Source organism: Notamacropus eugenii, chromosome 1, assembly GCF_028372415.1.
Source record: "Notamacropus eugenii isolate mMacEug1 chromosome 1, mMacEug1.pri_v2, whole genome shotgun sequence".
NCBI lineage: Eukaryota > Metazoa > Chordata > Mammalia > Diprotodontia > Macropodidae > Notamacropus > Notamacropus eugenii.
In genome coordinates, this window is record NC_092872.1 from 15,292,396 (window position 1) to 15,318,731 (window position 26,336).

Sequence of the window (26,336 nt, forward strand, 5' to 3'; positions counted from 1 at the left end):
ATCTGGGGGAGCCATGTGTTTTAGTAGAAAGAGCATGGGATTTGAGGTCAGAAGTCCTGTATTCATATCCTAACTATGTGACAGCAGGTATCTACTTCTACTTTCTCTGAAATCTACTTCAGCATCTACTTCCTCTGAAATGCTTTGAAGGGAGTCATACTTCTGGTAGTAATTGGACTAGATGTGTATTGAGATTTCCTATAATTCCAGAGTTCTATGCTTCTATGATTAGAGTAAAAATTCCTAGATGTGTTCATGCTGTTACATTACTCACCTCTTGGTGTGTTAAAGATTCACTTTCCTCATCTGTAAAATGAACAGGGCTGAATTAGAGCTTTCTTGATGTCCTTTCTACCTCTAAATCTTATTAGACTCATCCCTGCTATGACAGCCTTACTAGTGAATCTTAACAGTGATGAGGATATTACAAGAGCTTATTATCCCACAAGAGACCTGAAGCTTGGAATCCATAGCTTAGTATTTTAGAAAGAGTAGGTGTCTAATTGAATTGAATCTGTAGGAGAAAAAATCTTTATAAGAATAGGTCCAAGTTAAACACTGGCTAGAGCAGCCATCAGGTTCCATTCCCAACCTTGGGCTTCTCTAGATATATTGATTATTACATCTCTTTATGACATTTCCATTGAGATAACCTGCCAGGATGACTCAAATTTCTCATGACTTAAACCAAACTCCTATTTCTCTCTGATCTGATGCACCCTTCTGATTTCCCTATCTTTATCAATGTGTTAGAATTGCAAGTCTCATGGTAAAGCTGATCCTGAGGAGTGGGGAGAGTGGGGAAGAAAGCAAATACAGCTGCTGTGCAGCAAGGTGGCCACAGTACTTCTCATGTAGGAAGTAGGGAGTTACCATTAGCTAGATTGCTGACTGTAAAGAGAAATGAAACATTATTGAGGTTGTCCTTTAAAATGATTCCTGTAATGTCTTCAGTGGAGAATGGAAAGGCAAGAGGAAGCTGGCACACATGCTTAGCAGGGGAGGGAGGGGGGAATGGATACACACACACACACACACACACACACACATACACACTTTAAAATGCTGGCATAGGAAATTTTTATTTTAAGTGTTAATTTGTTCTTTTGATATTTCCTGCCTAGAAATAATATTTTATGACAGACAACCAGATGTAGTTGATAGGACAGTAGAATTGGAGTGAGGAAGATGTGAGTTCAAATCCCAAACTGTCTCAGCCTGTGTCCTCATCTGCAAAAAAAGAGCATAGCAATAGTACCTAATTCACAGAGATGTGAGGTTCAAATGCAATGTATTTAAAGCACTTTGCAAAAATTAAGGTGATACAGAAACGTTAGCTATTACAGCCATTACTATGGGAAGAAGGGATATGTCAATGCAAACTGGAAAAACAGTAATAACTCTTATAGCACTGAGTGGTTTGTAAATACAAAAAAAGGATTTTTACCATCCAATATTTTGTTTAGTCTTCAAAAAATACTGTCAGTTTTAGAGAAAGGAATATTATGCCCTTTTCCCTAGTGAGAAAAATGAAAATCAAAGAGACTGGAAGTTACCAGCCCAAAGCTACTTGGCTACTAAGGGGCAAACCTACAACACACTTGCCTACCAACATCCAGACCAGTGTTCCTTCTATTGCACCATATTTGGTTATTACTAGAACCAAAGGTTAATAGAAACCTTAAGAGATTGCCTAGCTACAAGTCTCCAGAATTAGAGAACCATAGCTTGGAATCCCCACATTCAAGTTAAGTGAAATCAGATTGCTAAAAGAGATCTAAGAGATCATTTAGCTCATTGTACAAAAAAGGAAACTGAGGCCTAGAGAAGTTAAGTGATATATTAGCAGTAACTACTCTTTTGAATTTCCCCTTTGCTGTCAAAATTATTACCCTTCCAATCTTCCAGGTTCATAAAATGACATCAACCCTCATAGTTAATCTCTTGCCAAATTTTATCATTTCCACTTCCACAATGTGTTTCGCATCTATCCTCTTCTTACGTCTCTCTCACAGCCACCACCTTAATTTAGGTCCTCATCAGTTTTCACCTGAACTACTGTAATAGCTTTTCCCCGCTTGAGACTTGTCCTCTCCCTGTTCCAATCCATCATCCCCTCAGCTGCCAAACTGATTCCTCTTAAGGATAAACAGTGATGTTTCTCTCCTGCTCAATATATTCCAGTGGCTCCCTATTGCTTCTTTGCACTTTGGCACCGAAAATCCTTTCCAACCAAACCCCAAACAATCTCTCCAACTTCATGTTGCATTCCATATTCTTCAGTCTAGCCAAGTATCTTTCCTACTTGGTATTTCTCACACATGATCTTCTGTTTCTGTGTCTTTGAATTGGCTATCTCCCATGCCTGGAACGTACTCCCGCATTATTGCTGCCTCTTTGAATCCCTAGCTTCCCTGAAGATTCCTCTCAAGTACCATCTTCTACATCAGGATAGCTAGCATGTTAGGGTTTGTAAAGTGCTTTACATATATGGTCATATTTGGCCCTCACAACACCCTTGTGTTGATTTCTATCTCCATTATATAGCCCCAGAAACTGAGGTGGGGAGAGGTTAAGAGACTTGCCCAGTGTCACTGGTAGTAAGTGTTTGAGGCTGGATTTGAACTCAGGTATCTCTGACTCCAAGTCTGTCCCTCTATTCACTGTTCTATCTAGGTTTACAAATATTTGCTTACTTTATCACTCAATTCTCACACTAGCCCTGTGAGGTAGATACTGGGATAGTGTTTAAACTCAGCTCTTTGTGACTCCAGGTCTACTACTCTTTGCAACATAGGCCAAGGCTTTTCTACTAATAGCTCATTTTAAGTGCTTACTTCTTTGTTAAATTCAGCTACTTAAAAGATCTCAGTGTCTTTCTGATATTTCTCTTCTCATCAAATAATTTTACTTGTAAAGTTTTTCCAAAATCTCTTCTCCCTTCTCTCATGCCATAATTTGTATTGTGTGAAATAACTTTGCTATGTTGTTATCATGTCGAGATGTGGCATCTTGAAGTTTTATTGGCAATATATTTCTTGTAGTAAGGATATGAAATGCCTTTGTAGGATCTTTTCCCCATTATGATGGCCTCATGGTCATATCGTTTGGATATAACCCCTGTCTGAGAAACTCCTGAATGCTTTGAGAACCCAGAGCTTGAAAGGATCCTCAGGGACTCCCCTAAAAGTTCTAGCGGACGGGTTGATTTCTCAAAGAAAACATCAAGCCTCCCTAAAGTACAGTCATCCCACCCAGTATCTATTTCATCTTAGCTCTCTAAACCTGACGCTATTATCCTTTGGCTGAATGGCAAATACTCAGTTGACAGAGAGTTATTTATGTAGCTTTTTGGGGACAGGACAAAGGTAATTAAAGGAAAGGAGACAACGCTAGGGAGACAACGCCATGAACAACTTGCCTTTTCTTCCTCAATTAATAGATAGCAACACTTCCCAAGAAGCATTGCGATAATTCAACTAGGTTCAGTTCCAATGTTATCTCTTCCATGAGACCTTCTTTTATTCATCAACTGATAGTACTCTCTCTTCTCAAAATTAGAGCCTAGAGCCTTTTGACTAGGTCTTCCCTTTTGTCTCCTTTCACACCCTGCTGGCTGTGTGTTTGTCTTTCCTTGCCTAAGAAGACCATGCCATCAGAGAAATGATGATATGACTTTGTTTTGAGTGAGAGAGGGTTGTGCAGGTCACCAGCCTCACTTCTCCTCCAGAGTCATCTGAATCAAGTGACCAGATATTCATCAGAATGACTGGAGATGACCAAGGATGCACTGGGAGACCTTGACCCCTTTAGGTCAAGGTCTATGCAGGTACTCACTTAGGGTGAGGTACTACCCATTCATTGAATAGGCCTGTTTAAGAAGTAGCCAGGATATGGCTCCTTTAACGAGGCAAAGAAAAGAAAGACTTCTGACTGGGACAGAAACAGCAACAGTTACTATTGATAATCACTCTGAAGCCAGGAAGGTCCAGAAGAGAGCCTAAAAGGAGGGGGCAGGGGCTCCACGGTGTCTGAACTTCACAGTTCAGTAGGTTGGCTCAAGGTTGAGAGAAGGGAAGGGGAGGAGAGGGGAGGGGAGGGGAGGGAGACTAGCCAGTAAAACCCAAGTCATCTTTTGGTCATCCAAATTTACCTTCCTTTGGAGAGAAGGAAGGGGAAGAGGGGACAGACAGGAGAGGAGGAGGACTGTGTTCATCCTTCGTTGCCAAAGAAGACTATGCCATCAGAGAAATGATGACATGACTTGCACTTGACTTTGTTTTGAGTGAGGGAGGGCTGTGCAAGTTCACCATCCTCACTTCTCCTTCAGAGCCTTCTGAATCCAGTGACCAGATGTTTCTCTAAACATTTTTTGAATTGTCCAGACCTGTTATTTCATCAGCACAGGGAATTCCCCATGAGGAAATGCCATCTACTAATCATTCAACCAATTAATTAATCAATAAGTATTTGCTAAGTATTTACTAAATGCCAGGCATCGTGCTAGGGCTAGGGAATACAAAAACAAAACTGAAGCACTTTCTCCCTTCAGGAAACTTGGAGCCTAATGAGAAAGACAGTATCTGCACACACAAGTAATAGAGTACATAGAGGGAGACGGAGGAAGTGCGGTCCAGGAATGGGGGATATCTTGACACTCGATCACAACTTGAAACCTTAGAGAATTTTCTGAGGCACTGGGATGTTATGTGCTTTGCCCAAGGTCACGCAGTCAGTGCATGCCGGAGATATACCTTGAACCCAGGTTCTCTGGACTCCAAGACTGACTCTATCCACTCTGCCAGGCCACCTACTATACATATCTGTACATCATTCTAGCATCCCCCAGAGAAGAATGGAAGCTTACTGAAAGTTAGCACTGTAATTGTTTTTCTTTTTTGTACTCCCAGAATGGAATGCTATGCCAAACATATGGTAGGAGGCTAATGAAGTTTGAATGAAATTGAATCTCCTTGACTGTTGCCTCTAAACACTTGGGAACACTGATTACGAGAGCCTTAGAATGTCTTCCTACTATCTGTATTCCTTATAGTGGCTCATCACAAAAGCAAAATACACTCAGGATTCTTCAGTGCATTTGGAAGCACTTCACTAATGGCAGAAAGGATAACACAAGCACATTCTATTTACAGGCTAGGTAACAAGTAAATCCCAGAGACGAAGCACTTAGCTTTGGTGACAGCTCTTACTGAATTCTCTTGGACCTCATCACTGCCACTTCAGCCCAGGGTCTGGGGCCAAAAGGCTGGCATTTTATTTCAACCTTCTCATCTGTGCTATTTACCATCCATAGGCTCCTTGAGAAACCTGTTCTTATCAGAGTCCTAATCCTTTCTTCATTAAACATCTGTACTAGTTTCAGCTTTCAGAAATATAAATAGGCATTTCTGCTATAACCCTGACGTACTCATTACCCCAAAGCACCATACTGTTCTGAATGGGGCAATCAAAACCACAGAATGGGGGAAATGGGGTGAGGGACACAGTGCTCAAAAACCTCATCGGTGACATATGACAACAAAAATAAGATGGAAACTTTTTTTATAAAAGCAGTTTTACACAAATTAAATAGTTAAGAAATACATAAATGCTACAATAAAACATCCAACGCCTTGGACTAATGTGCCTCAGGTTGCAGAATAAGTTGGTCTGATCACAACTCCAGTTGTCATTCAGTCACATCTGACTCTTTTTGACCCTGTGGACCTCACTGTCCATGGGATTTTCTTGGCAAAGATACTAAAATGGTTTGTTATTTCCTTCTCTAGTGGATGAAGGCAAACAGAGATTCAGTGACTTGCCCAGGGTCACATGACTAGTAAGTATCTGAGGATGGATTTGAACTCAGGTCTTCCTGGCTCTAGGTGAGGTGCTCTATTCACTGAACCACCTCGCTATCCCCTAGGCAAACAGAAATTTAGTCATTAACTAGTAAGTGTCTGAGGCCAAATTTGAAATCAGGTCTATAGGACTCAAGGCTTTTATCCCTTGAGCCATTTAGCTGCCCATCGGGGCCAGAGACCAGAGGTCATAAGGGATAGGGTTTGGAGATGGGGAATGTAAGGGTAGTGCAGACCAACTTTTCTCTGCCCAAAGCTCAGAAAATATACAACAAATTTGGCATTTTACCTTGACAAAGACCTGAAGTTTGCTTGTGAAAGCTGTCATTAAAAGAGTTGTAGATTGTGAGTTGTTACAAAGTAGCACCGCTTTGCGCATTCTCACAATTTCTCAAGAAAGAACTCAAGTAATGTTGCGGAATGGATCAATTGCTTTTTCAAAACACAGATTGTAGCAGAACTGACTGTACCTAGTTCTAATAAATACTATAATGAAACTTGTTTTACTTTACCTCAGAGACCAGAACTAGGGCCAATTCAAGTCATATGATGAGATCACGTACATAAAGTGCTTTACAAGCCTTTAAGGTGCTATATGTGTCAAATTATCATCCTTATCATTATTGTGATGTAAAAAGCCCAGTGCTCAGTGTTGTAGAAAACGATGATGGAAAAGGCTCTTATTCCATTTCATGGTCCTTTCCCAATGCTCTTCTAATGCTTTGTCTGGATTGATCCTTTGCCCCATCACTCTCTACCTTGAACTTTACTTATCTGTGCTCCTGCGATGCTATCCTCTAACAGTCAGATTTCCAGGAGCTTATAGCACACTAGAAGTGTCTATGTGGGTACACAGCAAATGAAATATATGGGAAAGTGTGATGCAGTCAAAAGAAAAGCACAAAGTGTACTAGGAAAATTTGAAGAAGAATCTTGAAAAGAAATGAGATAGAAGGAAAAACTTCCTTACAGTTAGAACTGTTGGGAAAAAAGGAGGAAAAGCCTTGGGAGGCAGTAAATTTCCCATCCACAGAGTTCCTCAAGCAGATGATGCCTTGAGGGAAGGTTCCTGTTCAAGTCAGGGTTGCATGATCAGTCTAGTTGGAACAGCACTGGATAGGGGAGCTAGTTTAAAATCTTGGCCTTTGCCAGTTATATGAGTTTAGGAAAATCACTTTATTTCCTTTGACCTCAAATTTTCTCATCTGTGAAATGAAGTCATTCTAGTTCTAGGATAGTTACAATAATTATATATAAATCATGAGGATCACACATGATAAAATGGATAATTTTATCTGCATGAAGTTAAAAAGTTCTTGCACAAATAAATCCAATAAAGCTAATATTAAAGAAATTGGGAGAAAAATAAGTCTGACAAAGATCTCACTTCAAAGACATGGAAAGAGCTAAATTAAATTCTTAACCCCTTAATGTTATGGATCTCTTGAACTGTCTGGTGAAGCCTGGGAACCCCTTCTCAGAATAACACTTTTACATGTATAACATAAAATACTTGATTACAAAAGATACCAATTTTGTTGAAATTCAGCTATCAAAGTTTTTTTAAAACAAACTTACTGACTCCAGATTAAGAATGCTATGTAAAAGGTTGGCATCTGTGCTGAGTCTTGAAAAATGGGAGGAAGATTCTAAGAGGTGGAAGTGAGGAAGGACCATCCAGTACAAAAATGTGAACTCTAGAAATGGAGTATCCTGCATGAAGAATAGGGAGAAGGCCAATTTGCCTGGACCACAGAGTACCTAAAGGGGAATGATATATACTAATGTATTTATGTATGTATGTAATATAGGTTGGGATAAGATTGTGAAAGGCAAGTTATCTCATAGCAATAAGGACTGACAGAATAAGCACCACCAATTCCCCAAACACAAAGCCTTGCAGATTGAGCATTTGATGCTTTGACCAGACTATTAATTATATCTAAAGTAAAATGAGAAGCAGGATAGAAAAGCAAATTGGAGAGGCTTTCTGAGCATTTGAATGTCCTCTAGAGATCGGTAGTGGTATAATCAAACAGTGAGACAACACAGGTCACTTGTTTGCGCTTTGAAGAATGTGATAGGGTATGTGTTCCATCAGCACTTTAACACAGAATCCTGTTTTATGTGGGAGAGATTGCATCTGTTCTGGAGCACAGGGAGACTCAAAGACATACTGCTGAAGCTGGGGAATTACAGGTAATTGTAGGAGGATTAAAGTTGGTAGATGGGAATGGACTAAAGCACTGGCCATAAATTATCTCCATATTAAAGAAGATGAGGAATTCTCCTTTGCCTATACCTAATAGGTTAACTTTAGATCAGGGTTTCCAGTGGGGACAGTGGAAGGTTTGGGCAGATCTGGAGTCGGGAATTTGGGGGAATAGGGTTTAGGGAAATGGGAGGAAGGGAATAGACACTGGAAAAATGGGTTTTCACTCCCCAGTGATGAGGTATGAGGATACTATCTATTCTCTAGATGTCATTCCTGGAGAATTGGAAGTGGGGAACCATCTAAGAGTAACACTGTTGGGAAAAGATTAAATTTCCATGATGAGGGCAGTTTTTATCAGAGACTACTACCTAGCAATCAGATCAGCTCCCTATTTCATTTTACAATTCATAAACAGATTAGTCAGGTTCCTGTCAAAGGGCACTGATTTTATAGAAACAGGAGAACACAGAGAACAAAATCTCCTTTGGACTAATTCTAGAGAGATGGATTCCATGGGAAGGACACGTAACATACAAGAGCAATAGAATCCCAGTGACTTATAAGTGTATAATTACGCCTGAAAAACCACAGAGGTTCTCCTGAAAACAAAACAAAAGAAAACAGAACAAAATTTTTTTCCCCAAAGTCAAAACAAGTACCCAGGACCAAATCACAATCATTGGATCAATTCAGTTTAGGTCAATGAGCGTTTATTAAATACTTCCTGCATGTTAAGCACTGGCTGAATTGTGTGACTACAGGGGTAAAAATGAAAATACTTGACCCTGATTGTAATCCTATGTGCTAACATAAATGCCTTCCACTTAGAGACATTAACTGATAGGGCATACTCCAGGTGCATTACTACAACGGCTACTCCTTTCTTTTGCATCTGTGCCATTACAACTGCCCAGTACCTGGACTTGACCCTCACTTTTGATTATACTTATGATGCAATCAGTCAGTTAGGACACATTTACTAAGTGACCAATAGTGGCCCTTCCTTGCCAGCACTCAGGATATTTAGGAAGTAGACAATAGGGTATTTGGGGCGGAGTAAGCCCCGATATACGTAATGAAGAAATTTTTCAGGCTAGAGAAAGAGAATGAGAAGTCATGTGTATATGGACTTTAAGGACTTTAAGGAACTTTTTGAGTTGAGTACACACACACACACACACACACACACACACACACACACACACCTCTATCAAAAGGGGTTCCTAGAAATGGAGGACATAATTCTTAAGAGTAAATCTAAATAAGTCTATATCCCCAAAGAGATAAAAAAAAAAACAAACAAACAAAAAGGAAAAGTACCTATATGTACAAAAATATTTATAGCAGCTCTTTTCTGGAGGCAAAGAATTGGAAATTGAGGAGATGCCTATTAATTGGGGAATGAGTAAATAAATATAATCATGATGGAATACTATTGCGCTATAAGAAATGATGAACAGGATACTCTCAGAGAAACATGGAAAGAGTTACATGAGCTGATGAAAAGTGAAATGTACTGTGTACAAAGGTAACAGCCATATTGTAGGATGATCAGCTGTGAAGGACTTAGCTATTCCCAGTAATGCAATGATCCAAGACAACTCTGAAGGGTTTATGATGAAAACTGTTGTCCATTCCAAGAAAATGAACTGATGATGCCTGAAAACATATGGAAGCATACTTTTTTGACTTCCTTTGTATTTCTTGAGGTAGTTTTCTTCTCTCTGTTTTCTTTCATAATACGACTAATATGGAAATATTTTGCATGGCTACACATGTATCACTACATTGAATTGCTTGCCTTCTCAATGAGGGAGGGTGGGGAAGAAGGAAGGAGAGAATTTGGAACTCAAAGATTTAAAAACAAATGTTAAAAACTGCTTTTACATGTAACTGGAGAAAATGAAATAGTAAATAAATTTTTAAAATTTAGCATAAAAAATGAGACATTAAAAATTACAAGAGAAATTAACTGGAAACAAACCAAAGAAATAAAAAAAATGAGTAAACTTAAATTTATGAGCCCATAAACATTCGATAAATCATAGATTTCAACCTTGAAGGGAACGATGAGAAGGGAGAACATTTCAGGTATTTAGGGCAGCCTGTATGCAAAGACAGGTCCTCAGTAACCTTTGAGGACTGGAGGAATTAATCATCATTCTTTCTTTTTTGCTTAATCTAAATGTTAGTGGTAGTGTTACTCCTTTGTAAAGAACAATTCAGTTTTGAATTAAGGAAGTCCAACCTGGATAACACTGAAAAGAAATCCAGTTATATGAATCACAGGGACCTACCTTCCTAAGACTGAGTAATGGAGCTGAAGCCAATAAGAAGAGGGGTATGCTATTATAGCCTTCATACCAATATCTAGAAAGTGGCCCACTGGTCAATATGATATTGTCAACTCTAACTAAGCAGTCTGGTGACATATATAATAGGATAATAGCATTGGAGTTAAGAGGAACTTCAGAGGCCCTTTATCTTTACAAATGTAAATTGAGGCTTAGAGAGCTGAAGTGACTTATAAGATCATAGATTTAGAATTTCAAGATCATCTAGTCCAACACCTCTTATTTTACAGATGAGGAAACTGAGACCCAGGGAGCTTGAGTAATTTGGCCAAGGTCACAATGGTAGTAATTGTCAGAATTGTGATTTGAACCTAGGCTCTCTAGATTTCAAAGTCGATCAAAGGCTGCTCTTTTCATTATACCATGATTCTTAGATCTGGATTTAGAGAGGAACTTGCTGGCTATCTAGTTCAACAATCATCATTTGGAAACTGAGGCTCCATCAAGTAGCCCAAAGTCACATAACTGACAAATAGCAGAGCCTTTGACCTTTTATACTGTTATTTTCCTTAGTGCCAATAACAAGGTCTAGCATTTTGTAGGCATTTACAAATGTTTGTTGGACTGAATTGATTAAAAAGAACCCAAACATTGTATTTCCTACAATGTTATGCACCGTGAAAGCTAGAATTTCACAACATAGCCATTGAGGTGGTTATAATGATTGCTTCTTATTATTTCATGTCTGTTGAGCATCAATGGTTTGTTCAGGTTCTTAAAGAGCACAAAATTGAACAAATTCTGTGGTAAAAGACATAATCTAATTAGCCATCAGAAAGATCCCATAAATATTTATGCATAAAATCATAGGGCTGGATAGAAATTCAAATCAAATGCAAATGACTGTAAACCAACCCATCAATTCCTCAGTTCATACTAACCCCCTTTATGAATTCAAAATGTCATTGAAGTATTTTTTTAATAACCACTTCATTTCAGCCAATTTTCTGGGTCTGTTCTTTGTTTCAATATGAACAAAATCATTCATCCTTCAGCTGTTGAAAGCTGCCCTTTAGAAACATAGTTCTAATTTCTTTCAAAAGCACTCCTATTTCAAAGAATTGTATTTCATTCCTCTGTCTTTACTAATGTCACTACATCATCCAGACTTTTTGCATTTGATATCCTGAAGGTATAGGTAAAAGGAACCTTGTTGAATAAAGGATTTGGAATGTACTCTATTTTATTTTCACTTATGCTAAATCCATCAATATGTCCTACCAAAAAGATAACAGAGCACAGAGTAGACGTAGTAAGTAATTTGGGGAGGGAGTGGCAGAAGGTGCATTTATTGCACTGACTGAAAGTAACGAGGATAATACGATCATAGAACTTAGAGCTAAAAGATAATCTAGTCTTCACCCTCTCATTTTACAGAGGAGGAAACTGAAACCTAGAAAAGTGACGCGCTCAAGTTCCCACAGGTAGTCATTGGCAGAGCTGGAATTCAAACAATTCGAATATTCTGAATCCAAATTCCATGACCTTCAGTTTTGTGTACTAATTAAAATAATAAACCTAAAAACTCATTGAGGTGGTACTTGTGTCAAAACATGCTCCATTTTAATCATAGTGAAATGACTAGACAACAGGTTGTTGTTTTATATCATCCAAATAATAATAATTGTAATGATATTAATATTAGCTCACATTTCCATGGTATTTTATGGTTATCATTGCTTCCTATACATGAACTTATTCAATACTCCTAATAACCGTTTGAGGTAGACCATACAAGGGTTGTCTTCATTTTGAAAGAGAAGACACCTGAGGGTCTCAGGGGTGGGGAACCTGTAGCCTCAAGGTCACATGTGAATTTCTAGGTCCTTGGGTGCTGCCTTTTAACTGAGTCCAAGTTGTACAGAACAAATCCTTTTATTAAGGGGTTTTGTTCTGTGAAGTTTGGATTCAGCAAAAGGGCTGCACTTGAGGATCCCCGGGCTAAGTAATTTATCCAACTTACCTTACTCTGCAAGTAGCCAAGTAGTCAAAAAGACAATCAGACAATACATATTTATTACGTGCCAGCACTTCATTAAGCACTGAGTAGACAATACAAAAAAAATAAATAAATAAACATGCCTTGACTTCAAGAAACCTACATTCTAATGAGGGAAGACACAGAAGTGTGAGACGTTGAACCCAACAGCGCAAGCTTCATGTCTAGTGTTTCTCCCATTACGTTGACTTTCCTTACCGAATCCTCATTAGGTATCTTTTAAAAGAAATTTCAAGCAGATGCATTGGCATCATGTAAACACACTTAAGAGTAATCTAAATATCTCCTTTATTATTTCCAGAGACATGAAAGACCACCTGCTCCAAGTCTGGCTTTGCATTATTACTATAATAAAGACCATATATGCAGAACCAACGAATCATGTATTTTAATCAGAAATATTCTTTGGGTCAACTACAAAGCAATTGCAAAACTATCTTCAAGGGCAAAGCAAATGTATTTGAGAGTGGACATGTGACCACCATCAAGACAAATCTTGTTCCTCATTATATGCTGAATAAGTAGCTTTTGGAACTTAGCATCTATTACTTACTTCAAATGCTACATTTCTATAGATTTATAGGGTTGTCTCAGTGGGAGCTCACTGTCCTATCCAGTACGTAAAATTTTAGAACAAAGTGCATTCTGGCTGTATTGAATCATCAATTTTTTTGTTAGAAATCTTTTAGGTATATTTTGGGTATCTAATATTCATGGTTATGATGGACTAGATTTTGCTATATACATGCCAGCCTCATTGATGTAGCAATCTCTCTCTCCAGTAATGTAGATGAAAATCCGTCCATACCTTCTGATCCTGTTTAACTACCATAAATTAATTATCATAAATTACCATTAATTACCATAAAATCTTCCATTAGAAGGGTCCACACAAATGTACTGAGTGAGCCTTCCTTTAGTTCCTCTGACATTTTAGAGGTATCATTGATGCAAGGGTGGGGTGTGCCCATATCTCCTCCTTTCCTTTTATCTAACTGGAACGACTCTTTTTTTCATATCACTCATGTACATATATGTCTGATTTTATTTAGAGTGAAAATATTATGGAGATAAGACTTGGCATCATGACACATGCCTATAATTCTAGCTATCGGGGAAGCTGAGGTTGGTGGATCTCTTGAGTTCAGGAGTTCTAAACTGCAGTGGTATATGCTGCTCACGTGTCTGCACTGTTTTGCATTGATAAGGTGAGCTTCCAGGAATAGGGGGCATAATCAGGTTGCCTGAGGAGGGACAACCACACCAATTTGGAGATAAATAAAAGTTCCTGTGCCAATACATAGTGAAACTGGGTCTGTGAGTAGCCCCTACACTTAATAATAGCAGCTAGCTATAACACTTTAAGGTATACAAAATGCTTTACAAATATCTCTATCATCCTCACAACAAACTAGGGAGTTAGGTACTATTATTATACCCATTTTAAAAATGGGGAAACTGAGTCACATAGCAAGTAAGTGACTTGCCCAGAGTCACAGAGCTCGTAAGTGTCTGAGGTGGAATTTCAATTCAGATCTTCCTGACTCCAAATCTAGCACTCTCCCACCACTCTACGTGGCTATCTTGTCATACCTGCTGGGTTTCAGTTTTTTGTTTGTTTGTTTGTTTTTTCCACCAGTATATAAGTATATAGGCTGTTGGGAACAGAATTTGAATTCAAGTTTTCCTGATTCCAAATCTCCCATTCTATCCACTGAGTAATGTAATTGCTATATACTTGCCACAGAATAATTCATAAACCTATGTTTGTAAGGCTCTGTTGCTTCTAAGATGTAATGCCAGTATTACCAATATTCAAGTCCTTCATTAAACAAGGCGACATGGAAGTATCTCCCGGACCTTGTGAAGTCTGAACATATATTCTAATGGGGAGAAAAATGAGGTGATTGTGTGGAGTGTGGTCTGTAAGAGGGCTGACCAAATACTGTTACTGAGTCTGTGATAAAGCTGCTGCCCTCAGTCGGCCTCAGTCCCTACTCCTAAGAAGGCAATACTCCCATTCCCTGCTCACTCTGATTACTCTGTGTAGCCAAAAAGGCTGCCAACAAATCCATCCAGATTTTCCCCGCTACGGGTTACTAACCAGCAACGCATACGCACAAAAGTAGGACAAGCTAGAGAGAACATTGGAACAGGTGTTAATCTAAACAATTATCCAAGAGTTTGTACACAGGCAATTTGTTAAAGGGAAAGATGTTACTGTAGTAGACACAGTGATTAAACAACCATGGATGGTTCGCAGGGGGTGATTTATATACTTAACCAGTTCAAAGGTGGGTGGTAAGATAATGGTGAGCCTAGCTATTAAATTCATTTCTGACATCCTTTCGTGACTGAAGATAGCAGTGAGATGAGGAAGCTTTTTGGCTAGAATCCCTAAATGGGTCAATGGTTGTGATTTGAAGTTCTGCTTTTGAAACTGGTAAAAATCCACTCTTCCTGTCAGATGGATTTAAGCCTTTTCTATTTGCCCAACTATAAATAGAACCAGCTAAATACAATCAATTCTCCATTCTCTCAGGGACTGGTGGTTAGGTGTGTGGATTGGACCCTTGTTTTCTTACTTTGCTCTCATATTTACATCCTGTCTTTCGAACATTTTGCTGCTCCTTAGCACTACTACCAAAGTGTATGAAAGAAGAGGAGAGTTGGATGTGAGATATAGTCACAGAGTTATACTGATCATTAGCCATTTTAGTTAAAAGTCAAATGAGAGAGGAAGTTGAAATTATTGGCTAACACTGTTTGTGTTTTTATCCTTTTTGCCCTTTCATTATCCCTTTACCTTTCCAAATGGCAGAAATTGGTCAACACAAAATCTGAGTTTTGAGGTCAGGCCAATTCATTTCATTCAATTCAATATCTATAGATACTTACTAGGAGCCTAGGATTGTCACTGGGTGCCCAGAGAAAGGGACACTAGAAGAAGAAACAGATATAGGCTAAGACGAACCTCACTTGCTTTATTCTTTCACTAGGGCTCATTTTGATTATCCAACAAACATTGATCGAGTAGCTGCAATATCCTAGCTAAGCATATGGTCATGCGATTATCATAGTAGCATAGACTCAGACTTGGACAGGACAAGTCATCCAGTACAGCCCCTCATTTTACAGATGAAACTGAAGCCTAACGGGATTAAGAAGGGTCAATGGCAATGCTTAACCCAGGCAAAGGCCTTTCTCTATGTAGACCAGTGGAGATAAGGAAAGAGTGGACAGGTGATTTCACTAATAATAGGGAACTCCCTGTGCCAATGCAGAATGGAAGTTCTTTGCAATTTATAGTCTTAGAGAGTTGCCTAGACTGCCCTGAGGATGAACTGACCTGTTCAAGGTTACACAGCCAATTCGTGTAAGAGAAAGTGCTTGAAGCTGGGTCTTCTAGGCTCCAAGACCAGCTCTTTCTACCATGCCAAGTTTCTTCTTGTATAACCCTGGCAGGAGCTAAATGACCTCTCAAGATAACAATACACAGACCCGAGATACCACAAATCTGCACCCTGTTTTTTCCCACCCAAATAAGACCACAACCTGTCTTAGGCTTTGGTAGACTGAAAGTCCTACTCTGACCTCCTACAGTTATTTGTGGGTGACTTATTCACTTGCTTTTCTCTCTTTTCTATTCATTATAATATTTAAGTATGTTCTCTTATAATAGTTTTGTAAAATGATAATGTATAACATGATATAACGCAACATAACATAACAATACAGTACTAAACAGAAACTTCTGGTCTAAGGCAATGTGTTCTCTTGACCTAGAGAAAGGAAGGATGGCTAGTGTTGTTCCCTTGAGCTTTACCTACATGTGCTATTTGCACACTCATTGCAGTGCTCAAACTTTAAGTCATTTTCCATCTCTACTTTTCCTGGCCAACTCTCACTGGGTAGAGAGAAGTAACAGAATATTAGTTTATGGCCCTGGTATTTACCAGGCTCATGCTTTTGTACTGAAAAAGGTTACTTTAGGTGTCAAAAGCAATCCAAAAATGCAGAATGTTCCCAACATAGGTCAATACAGCTTTCTTTAATACAAACAACGTCATTTTCCACATCCATTTTTTCTGTAGTGTTGAATAAATTTAAACTCCTTTATATCAATGGTAACTATGCCCCTTGATAGAAGACAAAAAACTATTAGCAGTAGAAGAGTAACTTAAGGAAGTGAGATTGTCAGACCCCCAAATGTCAAAAAGACTGTCAATGTAAGAGATTTATGTCTGCCTAGAGAATGCTTGCACCAGCCTGGAGTCACCCGTGAAGGATGCTGCCTCTGGGCGGGGAATTATACCTGGTATATAATACATAAGTAGTCTATCTGTGCTGTTGATTTAAGTTGCCTAGCAGATTTCTGCTGAGACAGAAAATAGATAAGATACACTCTCCTGCAACCAAGGGTCATAACAGAACCACTTCTGTGCCTTTCAATAGGAATGTCTGAAGCTAGTTTACAGTGACTTTAGATCTGGAGCTCCTAATCTTTTTCTGGGAGCTCTGTGAATTTTTCCCATTTAATAATACTTTATTTTTCAAATTACATGTAAAGATAGTTACACTTTTATAGATTTTGAGGTCCAATTTTTTTTCTCCTTCCATCCCCTCCCCTCTCCCCAAGAGAGCAATCTGATATAGGTTATACATGTATAATCATATTAAACGTATTTCCACATTATTCATGTTGTGAAAGAAGAATCAGAACAAAAGGGAAAACCCACAGAAAGAAAAAACAAAAAAGAGAAAATAATAGGCTTCCATCTGCATTCAGACTCCACAGTTCTTTCTCTGGATATGGACAGCATTTTCCAACATAAGTCTCTGGCAATTGTCTTAGATCATTGCTGAGAAGAGTTCCATCTACCACAGTCGATCACTGTACAATGTTGCTGTTAATTTTTAACCACGCACAAAGTTCTCTTGGTTCTACTCACTTCACTCAGCATCAGTTCATATAAATCTTTCCAAGTTTTTCTAAAGTCTGCCTGCTCATCATTTCCCATACCACAATAGTATTCCATTACATTCATATACCACAACTTGTTCAGTCATTCTCTTAATTTCTAATTCTTTGCCACCACAGAAAAGAAGCTCTGTGATTTTCTGTCTTTGTGGGGTGGAAGACTAGAACCCCAAAAAGGGTAAACTCTGCTTCAAGTTTCCTTTATGGAGACTGTAGCTCTGAGAAGTCCATGCTCTAGGCTAAGCAACTAAGTCATTATCATCTAGGATTTCCTGTGGTAATAAAAATGTACGCTCTTCAAACCTGGGCCAATCCATGATTCCCCAGATCATCTGTCTATCTCTACCCCAGAAATCTTTTTTCTCATGGTGATGAGGCCTCCATCCCTACAGCCTCCTACTCTGATGGTGAATTCCCTCCAGATCCTCCATTTGAGGGTGCATTCATGGTTTCCTCAAACTTAGAATAACCCATGACTCCTTGGATTTGCTTTGTCCCTAAATGGATACATTTCACCCCCTCCTCCACCATTTTTAGATCCCTTTTATGTGTTTTTCTTTCCTACCTGAATGTAAGCTCCTTGAGGGCAGTGGCTATTTTTTTTTACATTTGTGTTTTCCCAGTGCTTAGCACATTGTAAATGCTTAATAAAGGTTATATCTATCTCTACCCCTCTATCCATCTATCATCTACCTAGCTAGCTAGCTATTTTAAAGATAAGGATCTCATGTATATGCTTTCATAGTAAAGAGACAGCAATAGGAAAACATGACATTTAAAAATGTAATAATCCATGCATTCATTCGAACCACATACATACATTTTTTCTGAATAATATTCTAGTGTTTTTCCCAATTTCATGTAAAAATAATTTTGAACACTCATTTTAAAAAGATTTTTGAGTTCTAAATTCTTTCCCTACCTCCCTCCTCTCCCTGCTCCCCGATATGGTAAGCAAATTGATATAGATTATACATATGCAATTATGTAAAACATATTTCCATATTAGTCCACACACATGTATTCAAACTACTTTCTCTTGTGTTTTATCCATCACTGGCTTACCTAACTTCATGGGAAGGCTCTAGACCAATCAAAATTTCCATCATCACTGTATTCAGCAAAAATTCCCCAAGGTTTGGTTCAGGTATAGAACATAATGTTTTCTTCTTCTGTCTCTTCAAAATATAGTGATAACATGGTTTGAGACTCATTCAATCTGGTCACTGTTCTCAAAGCTCCTATAATAAAAGGGCTTTCCTCTCACTTTACTGTTTTTTTTCTTCCGTGTTTCCTGTAAATTCTCAGCAGGCTTCACAGGATCCAACAGAAATAATTAATGACTGAATAGTGAGTGGGTGCTGCCTGTCTTTGATTTTTATTGAGTCAAAGGAATCTGCAGGGAAAACACCAACAAACCCAACTGCACATTTGATGCAACATAATCTTATTTAGAGTCACTGATTTAAGAACTAGAAAGATCCTAAGAGATGAGCCTGGTCCAGCTCCCTCATTTTATGGATGCGTAGGCTGAGACCCAGAAAGAGATTAAGCATACTAGGTCAGGATGTCAAAGGTATAGGCCATGTTTCAATACTTTTTTTTTTAAAATGGTGACTTCCTCAATTTTAACACTCTTCTGATGCATATAGGAGCCCCTCCATATTTTAATAAATGGCCTTGATTATTTGTTGTGAATGAATCTCCCCTGGTGGCCAACATTCTAGGGATCTGGAGCATCTATGACTTTAAGTTCTGGCCCTGATAGGGTTGGTCACCACCTTCTATCTTGGAAGAACCTATCAAAACTTTCATTCTATTGGCATAATTTTCAAGAATTTAGGGTCAACTCCGTGTTATGATGAGGCACCAGAACAGGCTACTATAGAGAACTTGTCCCATACTTTTGTAAAACAAGAAGCTTAGGGGGCAAAATTACAACTGGAAGCTATGGCAACCAGCTAAAATAGGGACTATTAACCTGGGTTCTATAGCCCTCCAAGGTTCCATAGCGAGATTTCAGGGAGTCCATGAACTTGCAAGGGAAAAATTATACCTTTATTTCAATCTATTGGTTTCTTTTGCAATTCTATATATTTTATTGTATGCACTTATAAAACATTATTCTGAGAAGAAATTCGTAGGTTCCTTTAGACTGCCAAAAGAGTCTATGCCCAAAACAAAAATAAAAGTTAGTAAACTCTGAGCAAAAGCAGTCTCCAAATTATATGTGTGATCTTCTTTCTCTAGTTTAAAGTCTGATTCCTCCCACAATTCCAGGCCTTGACACTTCATGTCAGTTCTTACTTGACAAAGATATGATTACCTAAGCCAATTATCACTCAAACAAAAAAAGGACAGAGCTATAGTCCTATGAGTGGTGAGGAACCTGTGGTCTTGAGGCCACATGTAACCCTCTAGGACTAGGTCCTCAAGTGTTTCCCTTTGGTTGAATCCAAACTAAACTTAACAAATCCCCTTAATACAAGGATTTGTTCTGTAAAACTTGGACTCAGTTAAAAGGCCAGACCCAAGGATCTAGAAGGTCACACGTGACCTCAAGGCTTCAGGTTCCCCACCCCATCCTAGACCCTTAACTATGAACTTAAAAGCACAGAAGACTTGATTGAATAGAGTACTGATGTTTCTAGCACTTGTAAGTGTGAAAGCTCTGACAGCAATATATACTCAATTCCAGCTTCCACCTTCTCATAACTATTTCCTAAATACTCCCAATAATCTGGTTTTCTGCAAAGTAGTCAAATTAACTGTAAGCCTATAGACAACAACTTAGAAGCACACTTGTAATTGGGTAATGGATATGGAATCCAATCAGAAACCCTGGTTTTGTGTTCTCATTTTGTTGTTTCTCTCTTCTCTCTCTCTCTCTCTCTCTCTCTCTCTCTCTCTCTCTCTCTCTCTCTCTTTCTCTCTCTCTCTCTCTCTTTCTCTCTCTCTCTTTCTCTTCCCCCTTCTTCCTCCTCCTCCATATATATGCATATATATATATACTCTACTGTTTTAGAACAAAATTCAGTATAACATAAATTAGTCTTGAATATTATCCCTGAATATATATTAATAGAAGTATCAGAAAGATGTCAAAATTACACTGTTTCACCTATAATGCAGGTATGTACTAAAGAATCTTTCATTTAGAGAAGACGTTAGGAATTATTTTTTCAGAAATTCCTATTCCTGACTCTGATTGCATTTCCATGTAACTTCTTGATGTCAAAAGCTCTTGCAAGCAGCTTTTCTTCAGTGTTTGATATCTCTCTGAGAGAAATATAAAATTGCTCATGTTAGATTCATCCAGTGATAGTCCTTATTTGCTTTTATAGGCTTCCTGAATCATTTCCCCAAAATAGTCATTTTCCTAACTGCCAGTGTCTGTCCTTTCTGCTTCCTCATTCCAATAGTTATTTAGAAATTTCCATACACCCATTCTTTTTAGTACCTCTTTTAAGTTCCAGTAGACTTGCCTTTTTTTTTTAAACAATCTGATCTCTGGTGGAGAATCTTTTTTTATTTGTTTGTTTCATCTTGTTTTGACTGAACCTGCACGGCATAGTTATTAAACAAAAATATAAAGCATTTTCTCACAATCACAACAAATCGCAAGATCGTCATCCTAGAATAAATTCATCTTCACCATTTTACATTCTTAAAATATCATTAAGCGTTTTCAGTTGCAGTCCAAACAACAGCAATGCATTTCTGAAATTTTTGTTCATACAGCTTCTTGGAAATGGCTACCCAAATTATATTTCCTGGAACCTGTAAAAGTTACATTTGCAACTTAGAAGTAGAGTGAAATGCTTCTCTTGCAAACTAATACAGAGCATTCCTGATTCTTGGGATAACACTCTCTTATGTCCAACTTTATGGTGTGGTAGGAGTTGGGGTGGGCTAATGGAATTGTTGAAGCTGTTGTAGCCATAGCCAGCCCTACACTTGACCCCTTAGGTCCATCTCTCCTGGTGCTTTTCCTGTCTGGTGGCTGGAAGTATGAAAGGTTTAGCCAGAAGCTGGGAAAGGTAGTAAGAAGTCTTTTCCCAAGTTCTAGCTACCTTGAGTTTCTGGTATAATGGCTATGGAGGGGGAGTTATACTTTGTATTCTTTTAATTCTTGAATTGTGTGTTTTTAATGTTTGATTATTAAAGTATTTCTTAATTAGATTTTATGGTTCATGAGCATTACTTCATTTTTTAAAAACCTGCTGAATTGAGCTAAATTTAGTCTTTGCTCACAATATGCACAATACGGTTTACAAAGTATTTCCATTTACATAAGCTCATTTTATGCTCCACACAACCATAAGAGGTAAAGGATGGGACTCTTATTATTTTAAGGGATAGGAAAATTGAGCCTCAAAGATTATTGTAAGGGATAGGAAAACAGACTCAAAGATGTGAATCATGCATTGTGGTTCAATGGAAAGAATGCTGGTCTTGGACTCAGATAACTTGGACCAGTCAGTCAGTGAGTCCATCAAACAACAAACATTTATTAAGAACCTGCTATGTGCCAAATAGACAGTCCTTGCCCAGGATGAGCTTACAATTTAATGATTCAGATATCAGCTCTGCTGCTTACTACTTGTGTAAACTTTGGCAAGTTAGGTAACCTCTCTGGGTTCCGGTTACCTCCTCTGGAAAGCGAGAGAGTTAGACTACATGACCTGTAAGGTCTCTTTCAGATCTAAATCTATGATGCTGTCCAAAGTAACCTAGAATTGAGACTTAAGGTTAGGTCTTTTGGGTTCAATCAAGTTCAGTGTTCATTCCAATAAATGGTATCTCTTCATAATATTCTGTGACAGAGTTGAATTTGCCTTATCCTACAAACCATTTTTTACCGCTAAATTTCTTTGCCTTTGGGCAGAAAAATAATTTTAGATATTATTACTTCAGGAAATTAAATATAAAATGCACTTTTGATTGGAAATAACCTACTAAAAAGAAAAATAGACCAATAGGCAGTAATTCTGCATTCTCAGGTATGGTTCATGGTCACCTCTGTGCACAATGAAATACAATTAAAAATTTACAAAATATATGGAAAAATCTGACTACATTCCCCTTCCCACATTCATCTGTTTGAGGCATATGGGGGAAATAATACATTGAAAGAATATATGAGTGCTGATTTCTTTTCCTTTTAGTATTATTAGTGTTGTAAGCGTATAGGAGTCTGAAACCAATTCAGATTAGTCATTATCTTGTGGGGAGGTTCAAAAAACTATAAAGAAGTGGAATATAATAGAAAGGGCATTGTACTAGACATCAGGAGAGGTGTTTTCTGGGTCTACTAACATGTTTGACTTTGTGTAAGTCAAACTCCAGGACCTTCGATTTCCTCATCATTAAATAAAATAAGGGAATTAGAGCAATACATCAACAAACATTTAAGTGCTTACTTAAGTGCTTTCTATGTGTCAGGCACCATGATCAGTGCTTAGGTACAATAATAAATTAAAAGGAGTTTCCACCCTCAGCCTCACATTTTAATGGGAGAGACAACATATGTAATTCAGAATGTATAAGATAAAGACCAAGGAGATAGAAAGTAACCTTAGTACAAGCACCTAGGGGAACTGGTGAAGGTCTCCTGAAGACAGTGGCATTTGAATTAAATCTTAAAAATATCCGGAAACTCTAAAGGTAAGCCGTTGAGAGGGAGAGCCTTTAAGGCATGGAAAGTGGGCAGTAAAAGTCAGGGAGAGAGAAGATAAGAGTATCACACATGAGAAATGGCAAGAAGGCCAGTGTGACCATATTGCAGCGTGTAGAGAGGATTAGAACATAGGAATGCAATGGTAGGAAGGGGCCAGTTATGAAGAGAATGCTAAACAAAGGATTTTTTTCTATGCTCATGGAGGTCATAGTGAATCAATGGAATTTATTGAACACAGCAAAGACCTAGTCAGACTTATGCTTTAGGAAATTCATTCTGGCAATTAGGTAGAAAGTGGATTGCAATGGGAAGAGACACTGGATAGCGAGAACATCCACTTGAGAACAGTCCTCTTGAAAACATGAAACTAGAATGACTCCTGTCTGTGAGTGGAAAGAAGAACATACATACAAGAAATATCGAAAAGCAAGAAATTACAGCTTTTGGCCGCTGGTTGACTAAATTATTGGTAAGGATGGTGAAGGTGAAGAATCACGTATGACACCAATACTGTCAAACCTGAGTGACTGGAAAAATGGTGATGCCCTTATTAGTAATAGGGAAGCTTGGAAGAGAGCTTTTTTGGCGGGGGGAGAAGTAAGGAGTGAACATGAGTTCTGTTTTGTACATATTGAAATTGAGATGCCTTCAGGACATTTGATGTGAAATGTCCAATAGTAGTTGACATGGAATTGGAAATCAGGGAGGGAGACCATCTAGGAATCATCTGCATAGAGATGATCATTGAACTTATGAAAGCTGTAGAGATGATCAAGTAAGAAAATATGGAGAGAGAAAAATAGACCAAGCCCTGAAGAACCCCTATATTTAGAGGGTATGACATAAAAGGATGAAGATCTAGCCAAAGAGACTAAGATGGAGCATTCGGAGAGGGTGACAATAATGTATATAACATAATTTGCTGGGGAAAATTTAAGCTACATAAAAATGAAATATATCAATTGTCACTAATCAATTATCTTTCATTTTTTCTTGATTGTATGTGTGTGTGTGTGTGTGCGTGTGTGTGGATATGTGAGGGTGAAAAAGTCCTAAAATGAACTTGTAGTCATGAAATGTGTGTTTCAGTCTTAGTTCTTCAAAATTCTTGATTTTCTGAGCCTTAGTTCATCATCTGTAAAATGGGAATCGTATTTATATCGTCTGCCTCACAGAACTGTGAAGATCAAATTTTTAAAAGATCAGGCATGAAATTCTGTTGGAAAACTGTAAAGAGCTGCTTAATCTTGTTGCTATTTTTACTACATACTTCAACTACCAGAGGAAACATGCTCTGGCAAGTAGAGAGCCAGCCTCAGGGCCAGGAAGACCTGAGTTCAAGACTTACTTTTGAGATATGCTTGTTGTGTGAACGCAGGCAAACTACTTAACATCTCGGTTCTCTAGGTAACTCTCTGAGACTGTGATTTGCAGGGCAGATGCTGACTCGCATTGGCAAAGGGGATTTCCTCATCCAGACATTACCTATATAAATGGAATCATAAATGTTCTTATCCCTGTTTATCAGGTGTGTGTGTGTGTCTGTGTGTGTGTGTGAGTGTGTGAGTGTATGTCCCAGTAAGTAAATTCTCTTTACCAATCAGCATCTGGACCTGGAACTTTCTGCCATATTGCTCAAAATTATATGGTCTGTATGTGTCAGAGGTGGAGATGGAGCTTGAATCCAGGTCTCCCTGATCTGAAGATGAGTACTCTGGCTACTATGTAGTGGCTACCATGGCCAGCTACCTTTACAGTCAGTTTTTTTTGGATGAAAATTAACCCCCACAAAAAAAAGTCCTACACTTAGGGCTCTCACTTCACCAAGTAGTACCTAATCCATTGAATTGTTATGAGTTTAAATGAGATAATTTACGTAAAAATCTGCAAGCATTAAAGTACTTTTAATATAATAATTCTTATAATAAATAATGATAGAGAAGCCTGTTCCTCAGTTACAAGGTATAGTCTCATTTATAACTGAATGAACATCTGAACTAGAGAGGTTGAGTGAGTGGTCCCATGGGACAACCCTCCCAAGATGATAATGTGGTAAATGTTTGCCTCTAAGAAGAAGTAAAAGAAATCAGGGCACTATAGACAGAAGGTGTGGATTAAAATTCCATGATGAGAGGTGTGGGTGTATCCCTCATGTTTCTGAACCTCATTCTGTAAAATGGGGATAATAATGTTCCCACAATTTACCTCTCTAGGTGGTCCAGAGAACTTTGTCAAGTGTGCACCACTATCAGAATGGGAGCTGTGGCTACTAAGGGCATGGCATCTAGGAATAAGGATGGGCACAGAGATCCACGTTGAAAATTAAACAACTTTCTTTTAGTGCTCAAGCTGCTCCCTGTTTGCAAATGTAGGGAAATGATCATGAAAATGCCCTATCATCTACATCTATGTAATGTAGAAAACTGAATTTCACTCTGGGTCTGTTAGAATTGTTTGGTAAGCCCAGTGTATATGGAGTTTTTTCTTCCCCTGAGGTAAGCTGGTACTGACTAAATTAACCTGGCACAAGCAGTTTGAAGGATGTGTTATTGTGTTGGTTTACTGCTTGCCTGGATTTGCAATGGTTTGAAATATGTGACTATTTTAGCCTAATGTAGATGGCATCTTTAAACCAAGGTATAGAAGAATATCAATTCAAAGTTAAAATTTGCACTTGCAAAGCAAGATACAGAGAAAATAGTCATTCTTACCCTCTGCTATTTCTTTTCCTTCCAGCCTAGACAAGTTCGAGAGGGTGTAGTCTCCTGTCGTGTGATAAGAAATGGCTGTTGGGAACAATACACAGAGAAGCTATTCCATTATCCCCTGCTTCATCTTTGTCGAGGTAAGCACAGTGGCTCAATCCTATGAAAATATTGCAGCAACAGTAGACGTTTTCACTATGCTCCAAGGAGTCCCCAAACCTGAGGTTTGGTTTGGTTGAAAGCAATTAGTTCTCATGAGAGTTGATGTAATCTCTTGGACATTAGGAAAGAATTAATGAATACAGTAGAAGCATGATCTCTTTAATGAGAAAAAAAAGCTTACACATTTTATCTATAGGGTTCAAAAGAAACACTTGTTCATTTTTTCCACTGCTTCCAAGTGGTAACGTAAATATGTTCTTTTCAACAAACCTCTTAGATTATGGATATTAAGTATGTCAAGAAATATAATATTTATGCAAATTATTTTCAGAAAAATATCTTTGGAATTTAGACAATCAAGGCTTCTTTTTCCTACACT

The 26,336-nt window shown here is 38.3% G+C and overlaps 1 long non-coding RNA gene across 1 annotated transcript in view; it reads right to left on the reverse strand.

Moving 5' to 3' along the window:
- Positions 1-1,063: 1,063 nt before the first annotated feature.
- LOC140534148 (uncharacterized) overlaps positions 1,064-26,336 on the reverse strand; it is a 182,393-nt gene continuing 157,120 nt past the window's right edge. Inside the window, exon 4 of the long non-coding RNA XR_011977179.1 lies at positions 1,064-1,230. This is a non-coding gene — a long non-coding RNA (uncharacterized lncRNA). The remainder of the gene's footprint in view (positions 1,231-26,336) is intronic.